The sequence below is a fragment of the Sycon ciliatum genome, chromosome 6, assembly GCF_964019385.1.
Source record: "Sycon ciliatum chromosome 6, ocSycCili1.1, whole genome shotgun sequence".
Classification (NCBI taxonomy): Eukaryota; Metazoa; Porifera; class Calcarea; order Leucosolenida; family Sycettidae; genus Sycon; species Sycon ciliatum.
The window spans coordinates 34,996,001-35,010,815 of NC_088648.1; the positions used below are offsets into that span (position 1 = coordinate 34,996,001).

The 14,815-nt window shown below is 45.2% G+C and overlaps 1 long non-coding RNA gene across 1 annotated transcript; it reads right to left on the minus strand.

Moving 5' to 3' along the window:
* Positions 1-223: 223 nt before the first annotated feature.
* LOC135818988 (uncharacterized) lies at positions 224-985 on the minus strand. The gene is made up of 2 exons (XR_010553849.1): positions 840-985; positions 224-715 (listed from the first exon to the last, which is right to left on the minus strand). It is a non-coding gene; the product is annotated as an uncharacterized LOC135818988 (long non-coding RNA).
* Positions 986-14,815: the final 13,830 nt, after the last annotated feature.

A 14,815-nucleotide genomic window follows, 5' to 3' on the forward strand; every position in this document is an offset into this window, starting at 1 on the left:
AACTTTTATACTGCAGCTAAGAGCTCTGTGGGTCGGAACTAACCGTCCTCGTTTTTCCAGTATTAACTGCATCCATGTTACCCTCGTTCCAGGACACGATTTCCCTATTAACTGTGAGTCGCAGCACGGCTGGAACTAATTCCTACCGCTTCCAAACAGGTCTTCAACCTGGTACCCTCTGCTTCTCAATGGTGGCTATGCATAATGCGTTACTCAAGCTAGATACACTCACACAATATTATTTTATTTTTGCTCAAAACCATGACTCAAACAAAGAATAGTAGTGGCCCCAACTGTTTAAGGGGGCCTTAACCAGACTATAACCTCGTATATAACTCTGGATGAATACAATAGCTGACACATTTGGGGCCGAAGTATATGGCCAAACGAGACTAGGGAGACTCGTCCATTGGCTCATGCAGTTGGTCCTCGGTGAATGCATACTGCATGGACGCCATGGACGGCTCCGATGTGTCCATGGGCTCCTCAGAGGCTGTGTGCTGCGGTGCATTTAGTTGCTTCTGTTGTACCTTGTATTGCCGTGCCTCTTGTCGTGGATGGTTGTGATGGGTCCGGTCGTGTTTGTGCCCATGTTGCTGCTGCGCATAGTGCTGTGGATGGTCGTGTTTGCGTTGTTCTTGCCGTGTATGGTGTGAGGGCTGCTGTTTCTGGACATACTGCGGCTTGCATTGATAATTAACCGCTACTTCATCTCCTGAAGAAACACGAAAGGTAAATAAGAAAGCAACACACGTCAACACTATGATTAAGACCTGAAACAAGAATGAAAGTGTCTAAATAACGTCCAACTTTTTCAATCACTGTGGAAAGGTACTTACTTTCTGAATGGACGAATTTGCACTTTTCTCCATACTTGCAGCCCCGACGAGTGAGGAAGTGTCGGCAAAGTCTTGGCCTCCCTGACATGTTTTCTGGGTGTTGTCGAAGAGCCTGGACGGGAGCGTAAACAGGACGTTACAGCGCACAAGACAAATATTTCAGTGTTGTCTTGGACCTTTTATACTTCCGGCTGGAAGTCTACATGCTTTGGTACGGCAACAAACCCTATCCCGTATGCCATCCATACGGTGCGTGGGTGTGATAGGTGTTCGAATAGAATAGATTTTTCGTTCGAGGAAAAGGAACATGCACATGAATCAAAAAAAGAAGAACGCTTCTTCTCATTGATGTTTTCATTTTGTTTTAGTCATTTCTTCACTTTCACCCTGTTGTTGACTTGTTCAGCTGTTTTAAATATTTTTCCACACGTATAGCGTGAGTTCTCAATCTATGCTTTTGCTCTATAAGTTGCTGTATTTGACATTTTTCCATTATTCCCTGTATTTACCCATGATGAGAACGGAACGAAAACGTTCGGTTAAAAAAATTGGCCTACCTGCCTGTGTGCATCGCGTCGGTGTTGACACATTTCTTTCGAAATTGGATACGCCTCCAATTATTCCTTACAATAATAATATAAGAATGGCGTACCTCCTCTGTAGCCCTGTCATGACTTTTAAATTTTTACCGCCCACGGCCGCAAGTCCTTGGCTACAAAAAAAATTAAAATCTCTCCAAATCTCTCCTAACCAAACTTCAAATTCCTTTCCAAATTTTCGCCCAAGATGGCGTCTTCAGGGATATGTGACTCCTGTGAACAAAACAACAATATAACTATAGAAAAAGGTAATAATAATAATAATAATAAACAGTTTCCTCTGAGACAAAAATGCGGTAATACTCATAAAAAGGACACACTTCAGGCTCATAATTAACTAGACCACCAGAAAAACAACCGGACAAGACACCTTCTGGCGTGGCAGTGACAGGAACCGCATCAACCAGAAGAGTGACAAGATCGGCAACGGCGGCGATGGCAGCGACTAAAGCACAGACAGAGGCAACGGCTAGGGTCCACTCGACTAGCAATGTGAAATCGGATGTGTCCACCGCACATGCTGATTGTTCTGATGTTAGTTCTGATAAGTATGAGTCGTCCATTGCTAGTCATTGGTTTGAGCATCCTGATTGTCGTGCTGTGTATTCAGATGATTGTTTTTCGATTGTGTCACGTGTACGCAGTGCTAGATTGCTGAATGTTTTGGAAGCTGTATACATCCACACAAAGAAACCCAACCTTTGCAAGCAGAAATAAATCAAATTCACACTTAGGCTGTTACGTAGGTCGTCAAAACCTCGTTAGTTACATGTATGTCCAGTGGTTGTCTCTTGATGTCGCACTACATGTCACGCTTATTGAGTTTTCTCGCATTTGCACCTTTGTGTCATTATAGCAATTTTCGCTGTTTACTTTAGCTATCTTCTTTCTTTCTTTTTTTTTGCGCTGTTTTACCACCTTCTTACTGTATTTAATCCACTGTTCCTGTTCCTTTCCCCTTGGCTGTATTTCACCTGATGAGAAGGCTTGAAAGTATACTTGTGAAGACAAAAACTTTCAAGATGTTTGTAATGAGCCTGAAGTGTGTCCTTTTTATGAGTAATAATAATAATAACGTGGGAATATACCAGGAACATCATAACTAGTATAAATTCGGAACGACGCTTCACGCAGCTTCATTATAGCAACTTGTATTGTGGCAACACTGGCCAACACTCCCGAAGATGGTCAGAGTGACTGAAACGTTGAGAAGAAGGAAGAATTGTTCAGCTGTGTGAAGAAGCAGTGCATCTGAGTGTTGGCCAGTGTTGCCACAATACAAGTTATCATGACTAGTGTTATGATTATCTCTTTGTGGGTCTTACTCAATGTATGTGAGGTTCAGCCTGGTCCCATAGCTCAGTGGTTAGACCATTGCTCATGACAAGCAGGGTCCCAGGTTCGATTCCTGGTGGGTCTGGCGATTTTTTCTATTTTCAGGCAGTTCACATCCCCAAATGATCCTTTGTATTTGAAGTTCTCCCAATCCGTTCAGAAATTAATCACTTTTCTTTCACTTCTGGTAGGGTCCAGAAACTTACCGTTGTTGGTCCCCTGGGGGAGGGAGAAAGACCCAAGTGCCATCAGTATGTGTGGCACATGTTGTGAGCTGCCTTTGGAGTGAAAAAACTTGTCAGCGCCTTCTACATTCAGCGCCTTCTACATTCAGCCTGGTCCCATAGCTCAGTGGTTAGAGCATTGCTAATGACAAGGAAAGTCCTAGGTTCGAGTCCTGGTGGGTCTCGCGATGTTTTCTCTTTTCAGGCAGTTCACTTCCCCAACTGATCCTTTGTATTTGAAGTTCTCCCAATCCGTTCAAAAAATAATAAAAGTAATATTAATAATAAGCGACAGAGTCGGCAAGATGCTTGTACGTTGTCTTGGCGTACCGCTAGTAGGTTTGGAGGATCATCTCCTATTATGGGAGCTAGAAACAAGTTTTCAACGTCACGGACTTCTGCCGGTGCTATTACAGTGCTCACGACCCATAGTTTCAATGCCCTCTTGGACTTTTACCTGTGGAAATACTTTGTATAACAGCCGTATTTTTATGGTTTTGGTGATTCTACACATCCCTCTTAAAGTTTCTTCTTTTCAAAACAAGCCGGTGCACAGCATTTCTCTTTAGGTGTTAAACTCTTTCAACTTTCCCGATTCGAAAAGTCAGATTTACTTCCACAATGTCCTCTTTGAACATTGGTGCGAAGGGGGGCTGGACCCAGACTTTCACAGGGTAGACAATTGTGGCGGACTACAACAGAAAACACATTTGTGGCTCAAGAACATGGCCAAACGAGACTAGGGAGAATGGTTCATGGGCTCGTACATGTACACCTCAGTGTGTGCGCACTGAATAGGCTCCATGTACGCCCCCGATGTGTGCATAGCCTTTTCTTCCTACACGGTCACATGTATTAGTGCCGCAGCGGAGGCTGTGAGCTGCGGTGTTTTTCGGTGCTTCTGTGGTTCGTTGTGCTCACCCTCATCTTCATAAGGATGTGGCTCTTTCCTAGCAGTTGGCATCGGTTTTTTATACTATATTCCAGTGCATGGTGCCATAGATGACTGGGATTGTGTTCATGTTATGGCTGCTGAACATAGTTCATTGGGTGATGGCGCTTGCGTTGGCCTTGCTGTGCATGGTGTGAGGAATGCTGCACATGGACATTCTACGGCTGATAATCGTAATGACAAATACAACAACAAATACGAAATGTCAATTAGAAATAAACACAAGCTTGGGATTGGGACGTGAAGCAGCAATGAAAGGGTCTGATTAACGTCGACCTTTTTATTGTTATGGAATTGTACTTAAATTCTGCTTGGTAAAATTTACACTTCTGTACATGCATCCCCGATTTTATTACAACCAATAAAATAAGTTTTAGTCTACAGCCCATCTGCTACAATCCGACCCTGACTGTAATATTGGTCTGAACGGCGCGTGCTGGCCTCGTTTTTCATGTACCTGTCGCAACCATCTCTTTGAAATTTGATTTCCTCAAGCTGCTTTCCTCCTTGCGTAACGTTGAGTCCACAAGGTTTTACATTGGTTTTACAGAATTATTTGCCGTGATGACCCCCTTAAGTCCTCGTATCTGGCTGGGCTGGACTGAGCCTGTTTTAACCGATATCCTTCCGATCCACCGAGGACTTGTCCCATAATCACGAAACTGTCGACACAACTGCAGTTTTGTGGCGTAACGTAGGTGTGAACATAATAATTTTAATTCCCGGGGAAATGAAAAAGAAGTTTCTTCTGTAACCTCTGTCGTTATCCAGGGTCAACACAGCTCTACTTCCCGTTGCTATGCACAATGCCTTGGATATGCTAGATATACTCTAAAATAAAATTTAGATTTTCTTCAAAATCAAGACGATAACAAAGAAAAGTGGTGAACCCAACTGTGTAAAGGGGGCCTCGCCCCAGACTATAACAGCGAACGTAATTGCAGCAGACTACAACAGGAGCCACAATTATGGCCGAAGTATATGGCCAAACGTCCATGGAGTCATTCAGATCGCCCTCAGTGTATGCATACTGAATGGGCGCCATGGACGGTTCCGAGGTCCATGAGCTCTTTGGAGGCCGTGTGCATTGGTGCTTTTCGCTGCTTTTGTTTTTCCTGGTATTGTATGTATCTGTATTGCCATGCACCGTGCCTATGATGGGTGCGATAGTGTTTGGGCCAATGTTACTACTGTGCATAGTGCTGTTGATGGTGTTGCTTGCAATGGCCTTGCTGTGTATTGTGTGATGCGGGCTGATTCTGAACGGACTGCGGCTGATATTGATAATGAGCCGCTACTTCCTCACCTGAACAAACACGAAATGTCAAAAAACAACAAAAAAAAGCACACACCTTAGAACTATGATTGCGACCTCAAGCGACAATGAAAGGGTCTTATACTCTTAATAATGTCGAGCGTCTTCAATTACATCAAAAACTTTAAATCACTTACCTTCTGGATGGTAGAATTTGCAATTCTCTCCATACGTGCAGCCCTGCTGAGTGAGGAAGTGTCAGTGAACTGGGGCAGCAAACCCCTCCAGCGTGCACAATTCGTTACGGGGCAGTCAAATCTGATGTTTTTCATCAAACAGTTCGTTCAAAAGATGTGGTTATCAAGAGTACATTTTTCAACTTCATGCACAGCAGATGCGCATGATGACATTAAGACACAACAACTCTCGCCTAACAAACGATTCAAGGCACCCTCAGAAACAGAAAAAACACCGCTGTTTCGGTGTTTTGTGATGATTTTTCGGTCTTCATCTGATCTTATGTTCCCCCCCCCCCTCTAACTATAATACTGCAGCTACGAGCTCTGTGGGTCGGAACTACACGTCGTCGCCTCGCTTTGATCTAGCTTTCAACATTATTTCATTGAAATTCGTTTCAGGCTGCCCTCCTCCGTGCTTGACGTCAAGTCCACCAAATCTTAGTTTTTCCAGTATTAACTGCATCCATGTTACCCTTGGTCCAGGACACGAGTTCCCTATTAACTGTGAGTCGCAACACGGCTGGAACTAATTCCTCCCGCTTCCAAGCAGGTCTTCAACCTGTTACCCTCTGCGTCTCAATCATCGCTATGCATAATGCTTTACTCAAGCCAGATACACTCAAACAATATTATTTTATATTTGCTCAAAACCATGACTCAAACAAAGAATAGTAGTGGCCCCAACTGTTTAAGGGGGCCTTAACCAGACTATAACCTCGTATATAACTCTGGATGACTACAATAGCTGACACATTTGGGGCCGAAGTATATGGCCAAACGAGACTAGGGAGACTCGTCCATTGGCTCATGCAGTTGGTCCTCGGTGAATGCATACTGCATGGACGCCATGGACGGCTCCGATGTGTCCATGGGCTCCTCAGAGGCCGTGTGCTGCGGTGCTTCTAGTTGCTTCTGTTGTACCTTGTATTGCCGTGCCTCTTGTCGTGGATGGTTGTGATGGGTCCGGTCGTGTTTGTTCCCATGTTGCTGCTGCGCATAGTGCTGTGGATGGTCGTGTTTGCGTTGTTCTTGCCGTGTATGGTGTGAGGGCTGCTGTTTCTGGGCATACTGCGGCTTGCATTGATAATTAACCGCTACTTCATCTCCTGAAGAAACACGAAAGGTAAATAAGAAAACAACACACGTCAGCACTATGATTAAGACCTGAAACAAGAATGAAAGTGTCTTAATAACGTCCAACGTTTTCAATCTCTGTGGAAAGGTACTTACTTTCTGAATGGACGAATTTGCACTTCTCTCCATACTTGCAGCCCCGCCGAGTGAGGAAGTGTCGGCAAAGTCTTGGCCTCCCTGACATTTTTTTCTGTGTGTTGTCGAAGAGCCTGGACGGGAGCGTAAACAGGACGTTACAGCGCACAAGACAAATATTTCAGTGTTGTCTTGGACCTTTTATACTTCCGGCTGGAAGGCTACATGCTTTGGTACGGCAACAAACCCGATCCCGTATGCCATCCATACGTTGCGTACCTTTCAAGTGCAAATTTATTGTTGATTATCATAGTAGCAAGCAAGACGTTATAACCAGCACCTTGGCAGTTAGAGCATTTACAAAATAGTTTTTAGTATCTGATTCGTCTGCTGATACTCAAAACGAGTAAGTTCTAAATTTTGAGCCACATCGAACATCCACAAGTTCTAAAAGCAGTGCAGCTACCTGAAGAGATATTGTCCATGCTTTGAACTGTAGACGATACTCTTGCAGTTGACTCGTTTGTTGACGGACAGTGTGTCCCAAGGCTAACACCCGTGCATATTAGCCATAACGCCATCTGAATCAGGTGCCGTTGCCTTCATGTCGGTCATCGCCCTATTCGATTGTTTGCTTTGTATGTTTACTTTGAATTCATAGGTCAGATTATAATGTGGTCTAGATCTGTGTGGTGTGTCATTTGCCACTTTGTATTGTGTATTATGTTCTGTTTTTGTTAAACGGGAAGCTGGTGTTGTTCTTATTGCCATGGTTGTTAGTCCTTCTGTTGAAACCGGCACTGGTTCCGGCTGGACCAATCGCCCGCCACGGGTGCTCCCCACGAACACAGACCCCAGAAAAAGGAGGTTCAGGGGAGGGAGAGGTGATGCCACCACCCGAGGCACAGCCTCATGTAAAGTACCCAGCGGCACAGAATCAGGTATCAGAGGGCTGCACCTATGGCTGTTCCGCACTCACCTCTAAAGAGCTGCCAAGCTCAAGCCCCTCCAACACCGATGTCAGATACGGAACGGCAGGGAGAGAACTTTCCGCCCATGTAGGTAACAGTTGCTTCCTGGTCCTCCCGCGTTTGGGTTTATCATATTGTGCACCGGGTGGAAGAATATGAAGTGGCATATGTTGTTTGATGCGTGCGTTCGGGTGCTGAACAGTCCTTTTTATTAATTTATTTTAATTCTTTATTTCACCTTCCCGTGGCCAGAGAATATAGAGGGAGGGCGTGGGGGCGGTAGTCAGCCATGGCAGTAAACAAAAACAAAGCAAAAATAGATTTTGCCTTGTTAGTTTGAGCACTCTGGCTAGGTACTTTCGGGCCTGATTGGAATTTTTTTTTCATTGCTATCAGGTTCGACCTCATTTCCTCTGAGCTGCGCTGATGAGATCATAAAGAACGAAACAGCTGTCCGCAGATTGAGTACAACAATAATATCCATATAAAAATCACTCTGTGAGCGGTTCTGAAAAACCTTTACTGGTACTGCCCCGTCGTAAAAGTAAGAAATTAGAACTGGCCCATTGTCCCCCCAAATGCGAACTGATCCACCTAAATCGCGAATGACGGGACCCGAACGCACCAGTAGCACGAGGTCGGGAGGGCACAGGATCACGACAATTATCATAGGGTAACACCAGTAGTAGCAGTAAAATTTATTATTTTGATAGGGAAGCCTACCGCTAGTACAGTACATGGCCTATGGTCCGGACCAACGTCCCCATCTGCATCCACAGGTAGGAACCTCGTGCTACTGGTGCGTTCGGGTCCCGTCATTCGCGATTTAGGTGGATCAGTTCGCATTTGGGGGGACAATGGGCCAGTTCTAATTTCTTACTTTTACGACGGGGCAGTACCAGTAAAGGTTTTTCAGAACCGCTCACAGAGCGATTTTTATATGGATAATTTCAGCTCTTTTTCCGTTCCCTCCCCACCCCAACCCCGAAGGTAAACATGATGACCACGCGCGTGATGTACTGTATGTCGCCATGCGACTGCAATAACACACTGATACATACCAGCCCTCCCCGCCTCGCTACCCCGCACACAGATACACAAACATGTGTATGCACACGGCACACACACGTGGCCACGCACACACACGCACATGCACACGACACAAACAGGAAATTCTTTATGCAAAGCAGTGGCTACCGTACTTGAGGAAGTCAGTTGTGAAACAAAAATAATTCAACTACAGCGTGTAGACAAGCTGACGGCCAAAGCACAACATAGCGAAAATGACAATTGCCCAAGGATTGCAGTTTGCAGACCATGCCATGGAAGCAGCGAATACAGAATGTAATATCATACAAAGTGACAAGCAAGGACGTGGTCATCATACACCAGAAACTTGAATAAAGTCACATATTCAACAGATAGAGAAGTGAACAGCAATCTCATACAGCCCACACAGGACAAAGCGGACCTGATACTCGTCCCAGGATCGCAAGTGGCAAACCCTTTTCAATGCATAACATGCAGGTGTACGTTAGACGCATGAACACCTGACCGTGTCGCCAGCATACAATGTCATCACATGTTTACCCCACAAGTTACACACATGCACAGTAGAAGCACAATGAAAATTCAAATTCAGACTTCAATGTGGTCGTCACGGGATGATATACCTGCAAGATACAAGTGATGAAGAAAGAAAGCGGAAGGTCGTGAGGTAGGCTATGAGACACCACAAACGGTTCACCTACATGTCTGTTCAGGGCTAGTGCACTCACACGGAGAATTGTCATAATCGAGCATTTCCCAAACTGAGAAATGCAATGAAATCCACTTGCATGCACAGGAGCAATTTTGCAATAATATTATGATGCGCAATTCGACACGATCTGCGATGCTGCGTGCGATGTGACCTGCTGTCATGATAGTGACAGTCACGGCGGTATGTTTTGTCCCCTGTGCACTTTTCTGTCAAGTCCAAAGTGCTCACATACTTGGCAATGTTTTTGCAGTGATTAACTTTTATCCTAGTTATGTCACGGGTAACTTTAATGAAGTACCCGCAGGCCGTGTCGATCTGCACATCGTCCACTCTCCCATGTACTTGGCCTGCTTTGTCTGTGTATCTATTTCATGTGCGATCCACAAAATCGACTAGACAGTGGGTGCAATACGCTCTCTACCTGAAGACGTTCTTCTGGCGACATCTCCCCATGTAATTGGCCTGGCTTTATCTGTGTATTCATTTCATGTTCGATCAACAAAATCTCAATGCACTACAGAGACTAGACAGTGGGTGCAATACGCTCTCTATCTGAAGACGTGAACCATTAAATTTTTTGGAAAAGTTATACGTACACCTGAACCGTAATGAAGTACAGGAATAGAGAGAGTGACTACAATATGCTCTCGACCGGATATAGTGATAACGTGAGTACAAGACACTCTCCACCTGATAACGTGTTAGAAGGTAACATGTCTACAGTCCCACCATACCCTTCCGACACGACTGTAGACCATTAAATCTTTTGGAGAAGTTATATTTACACCTTAAACGTAATGAAGTACAGGAATAGAGAGAGTGACTACAATACGCTCTCGACCTGATAAAGTGAGTACAAGACAATCTCCACCTGATAACGTGTTAGTAGAAGGTAACAGGTCTACAGTCCCACCGTACCCTTCATCATTCCTCATTCACCATCGCGCAATACCCTGGCACACACTGGCAACATATCAATGGGGTGCCTTACCGTCGTCTAGAGGAGACGTCTTCGCAGCAATATTTTCCCTCCTGCGCATTCAGTCGCCGACGCAATAGCGTTCACGGGGCCGTTCCAGTTGCGGAAGACATTCGATTCCTCGGGCCAATTCAGCAACAGGGCCGTGGACACACAGGGGGCAGAGGAGAGACATTGTTAGTGGACAAGAAATATCCAGTGGCAAGTGGCGAATGCCGCATGGATGTCAAGTTGTCATGCACAATTCAGCTATTACTTACGGTCCAGCTAGTCCTGCCATTGCTCGCTCATCCTGGTTCCTCCTCGTTCGTCTTCCTGCACGGCTGCACTTCTCCTTCCCCACCGTTGGCTTTGCGGTACGGGGGTGGCGGAAGGAATTCCCACCATGTATCCATGTACATGAAGTCCCACCATGACTCTCCATGTACATGTCCACGGCCACGTCAGCAGTTTGTATAGTACCGGAAGGAGTTCCCACGATGTCTCCAAAGGCCTAGAGCGGACGTCTTTGCAGCAATTCTCCAAAGGCAAAGGCCTAGAGCCTAGTAGAGGGGACGTCTTTGCAGCAATTCTTTTCACCCTAGTACCCTGCACATTCACTCCGCCGACACGACAACGTTTACGGGGCCGTTCCAGGTGCAAAAGGTCCACGTCAGCAGTTCTCAACTATTTCGCGTACGGGATAGTCGCCACGACAGCGTTTAAGGGGTCGTTCCAGGTGCAAAAGGTATCCATCAATGGCACTTTTCAGTATGGGGTACGGAAAAGGGGCCTCCTCGTTCGACTTCGTAGACTTCTGCAGTTCTCCTTCCCGTCAGGGGGCCTCCTCGCAGTTGTCCTTGCCGTCAGGTCAGGTCCACGTCATGCAATTCTCAACTATTTTGCGTACGGGATAGTCGTCTTTGTCGTACGCGACATCGGCGTTTAACGAGTGGCATTGGCACAAAGCAGACCGTTGACGGGATCACGTGTCAAAAAAGTATCAACAAAGTGTCGACTACGTGTCGACCAAGTGTATAGCGGTACACTCAGCGGTACACTAATTCTCGTGCCATTCTCGTGTCACAAAACTGGAACATCGAGTACCAGTATGGAAAGGCTTCAGACAAGAAGCCTTTCCAATAAATATTACACATTACTGGAGGCAAAGAGAAACAAATGTAGATGAACAGTTGGCAGCTATTAAAACACGAGGTATATGTTGGCCTTGCAATCATTTAGCGTACAAGACAATTTTACTGATAGAGGCAGGGACAGCCAGAGAGAATAGGCAGCGAAAAAAAGGAGATCTGGTATAAGCTGATGTTCGGGCTTTAGACAAAGTGCCGGGATTGCGGGTAGGACGAGTGGGAAGAATCCAGTTATTTTTCGCAAGTGTGGCGGGGCTTTGTCAAGACGATTAGAATGAACAACATTACACAGTTTTCGATCCGCTTGCCTAGAGATGGGTAAGGTGTTAACCGTATCATACAGCTCGGAAGAAGGAAAGTATGATGGTTTGCGGAAAAGGACTTTCAGTATCCTCTTATTGCGGACTTCCAGGGTACTCATCAACGATTTACTTAGTAGGGATGACCAGGCGGTTGAGGAATAGAGACAAATGGGAGAATATAGCAATGATAAAATAGGCAAATGCATTCAAGCGGTAGGTGGGAGCAGTGAGACACGAGGTAGTCAACAGCTTTACTGACTTTGCTACAGATAATAGTCGACATGTGTGCTAAACTATACGTCTGAGTCCATGACCAAACCAAGAAGCTTGTGTTGCTTTACCGCTGTGATATCGGTGAGAGATCCGGGAAGAGTGAATGCATAGTTTGGGTCTGAGTTCGGCAGGAATATTATCTCAGCCTTGGCGATATTAGGTCTTAATCTCCATCTAGTCATCCACTGATGCATTTCGTTGATACCGCGCTGGGGACTGTCTCTCAGCCTGTCTAGACACTCATTGAACGCGGCAGTGCAGTATCGTCAGCAAAATTATAAGGTCACACCTTCTACATGACTGGGAAGATCATTAATGTACACTAGGAAAAGGAGAGGTCCTAGGATGGATCCCTGCGACTCTCCGAACAGAACAGTTAAAGCATCCGAGAGAAGTCCACCTACAAAGACAGCCCGCGTTCTGCCGGATAGGTAGTCTGTTATCCACTCCAGCGCTGCGCAACACACGCCGAATACTTTGGAAAGTTTAGCAAGTAATGCAGGGGCCACACGGCGTCGAAAGCTTTCTCGAGTTCGAAAAGGCACATGGCAACTTTCCGCCCCATATGCCGATGGTCGGCAATGTTTTGGATCAGCTTGGTGAGCTGTAGAGCGGTCGAGTCACCACGACGAAACCCAAATTTACGCGGGATCCAGAGGCCCCCTACCAACATACCGACTAGCACAATGTCGGCATTCAAAGTTGTAGATCGCATGAAAGAGGTCGAGGGTTGGCAGGACCTCCTTCGCACCGTGAACGCACGCATTGTTGTGATGACTGGCACAAAGTGTACAGCATAATAAGTACGACGGACCATAGACGTGAACTCGTGACACACTTTGATCGATTCCTGCCCCTTAAGGTGGCTCCTACCCCTTGGGTCCAAATGTTTTTTTTATTGAAAGAGGCTATAAACGATTGTACTTTGTTCTGTAGGATATTTAGTGTGCGGAGAAAAATATGTAACAAGTTTTACCGGCCGGTTTAACTCAGGGCTAGGGCAAAACATAGCATACTCACAATTGCTAATTTAATTTAAAAAATACCCGAAAACCACTTTTTGGGCCATAGCACTAGTAGTTACGCCATTTAGCCATTGGTGGACTATGCTCGGCCAATCGTCAAATTATGCTTTTGATTATGCCACAATTACGCCAACAAATATGCTAAATTATGCTCGGTTCCACTATGTATTCACGCTGTACATACAGGATTGAGAAACCACGCATAAACACACGGCCATGCAAGCATCATTTTTGTCTAAACCGAAAGATTATGCCGACCTTACACGTTGGAATCCGTACATTATGCCGGAGCATAATTTTTGGACGAAATCCCAAGATTATGCCAAATATTATGCCGGCATAATCCGCCCAGGGCTAACGCCATTGGTCTTGATGTCTAACATCAGGACAGTTGTATACGAGTACATGCTAAATTCCAGCATAAGCGAATGCAAAGCGAAAGAGTGATGTAGCCAAAAAACGAAAAAACAACAACATTTCCATCAGTTCTAATAACATGCATGATGACCTAGGCAAAAAGGCATAGCGTAGGGCCCCGAGCCTCCAAGCTCTATCGTAGTTGGGTCATTCTAACAATGCAATAAGTATATGTTATCGCATGGTTGCAAGGGCCTTATGGCATATTATTGCCCCTCGAGGTTAGCCCTCGGGGCTACGGCCCTCGGGCTAACCTCTCGGGGCAATAATATGCCATAAGGCCCTTGCAACCATGCGATAACAAATTTATCACATTGCCCACAGAGCAGACCATTGGGCTGCTGTTGAAATTAGCCCAAATGCCAACACATTATGACCACAATGTATATTGATGTGCTATCATTATCAAAACAGGAAAAATGAAGATATTTCTCCTACACCCTAACAAAAAGTCTGCTACAGGCCATCAGAGAGTATACAGTACTGAAAGACGGAGACAGAAAAAAAAGTGCCGGCACCGCATCGTCATAGCAATAGACATGGCAACGACAATAAAATACAGCAGAATCATAATTTCAGTTGAAAAATTAAGAGTGCTACCACAAAGAGTTTCTTCATGCTTACATGTGTATCAGGAAGTTGTCAAATACAGTACTGCAACAAGTGCAAGTATTTGACGACTCCCTGGTGTGTAATTCTGAGGACAATTTTTCTTCTTTCTTTTCAGCTCCAGATAGCTGTATTTTTCATTGCAAAACATTCCTGAATTGTTGTGTTTGTTGTTCAACCAAAGGTGAAGGCAGAGGACAGATGAGCCTGGTAAGAGTTTTGCGTGGCACATGAAGACCACACACAGGCAGTGACTTTGCGAAGATTTGAAAACGCACGACGCTGAGTTGAATTTGTGTTATTTCAAATAATTGTTTGTGATCACAGTACCACTTCGAGCAGAACTGAATCTTATCCACACGCTTACCGACGGTCAGGCTGCCAACATGACTGAACAAATGATCCCTGCAAGCACCACATGGCAGACGTCCGAGGCCATGTCCATTGCCGGGATGTCCATCTCCAAAAAGAATTCCATCTTCGTCTCAATGCTACACTGCGACTCGTCGTAGAGTCGTACAGTCTACAGAGTCGTCGTAGTCACGCGATCACTGAAATGAGCCAGAGCACGCTAAAATATGACCACAGACCAAAAATTCGATTTTCAGTTTTTTGTTTAAAAATGATCTAACACACCTAATGTTCACTGTGTTGCTACAATGGTATTATATGCAGCACTGTTGAAATGGCGAAAT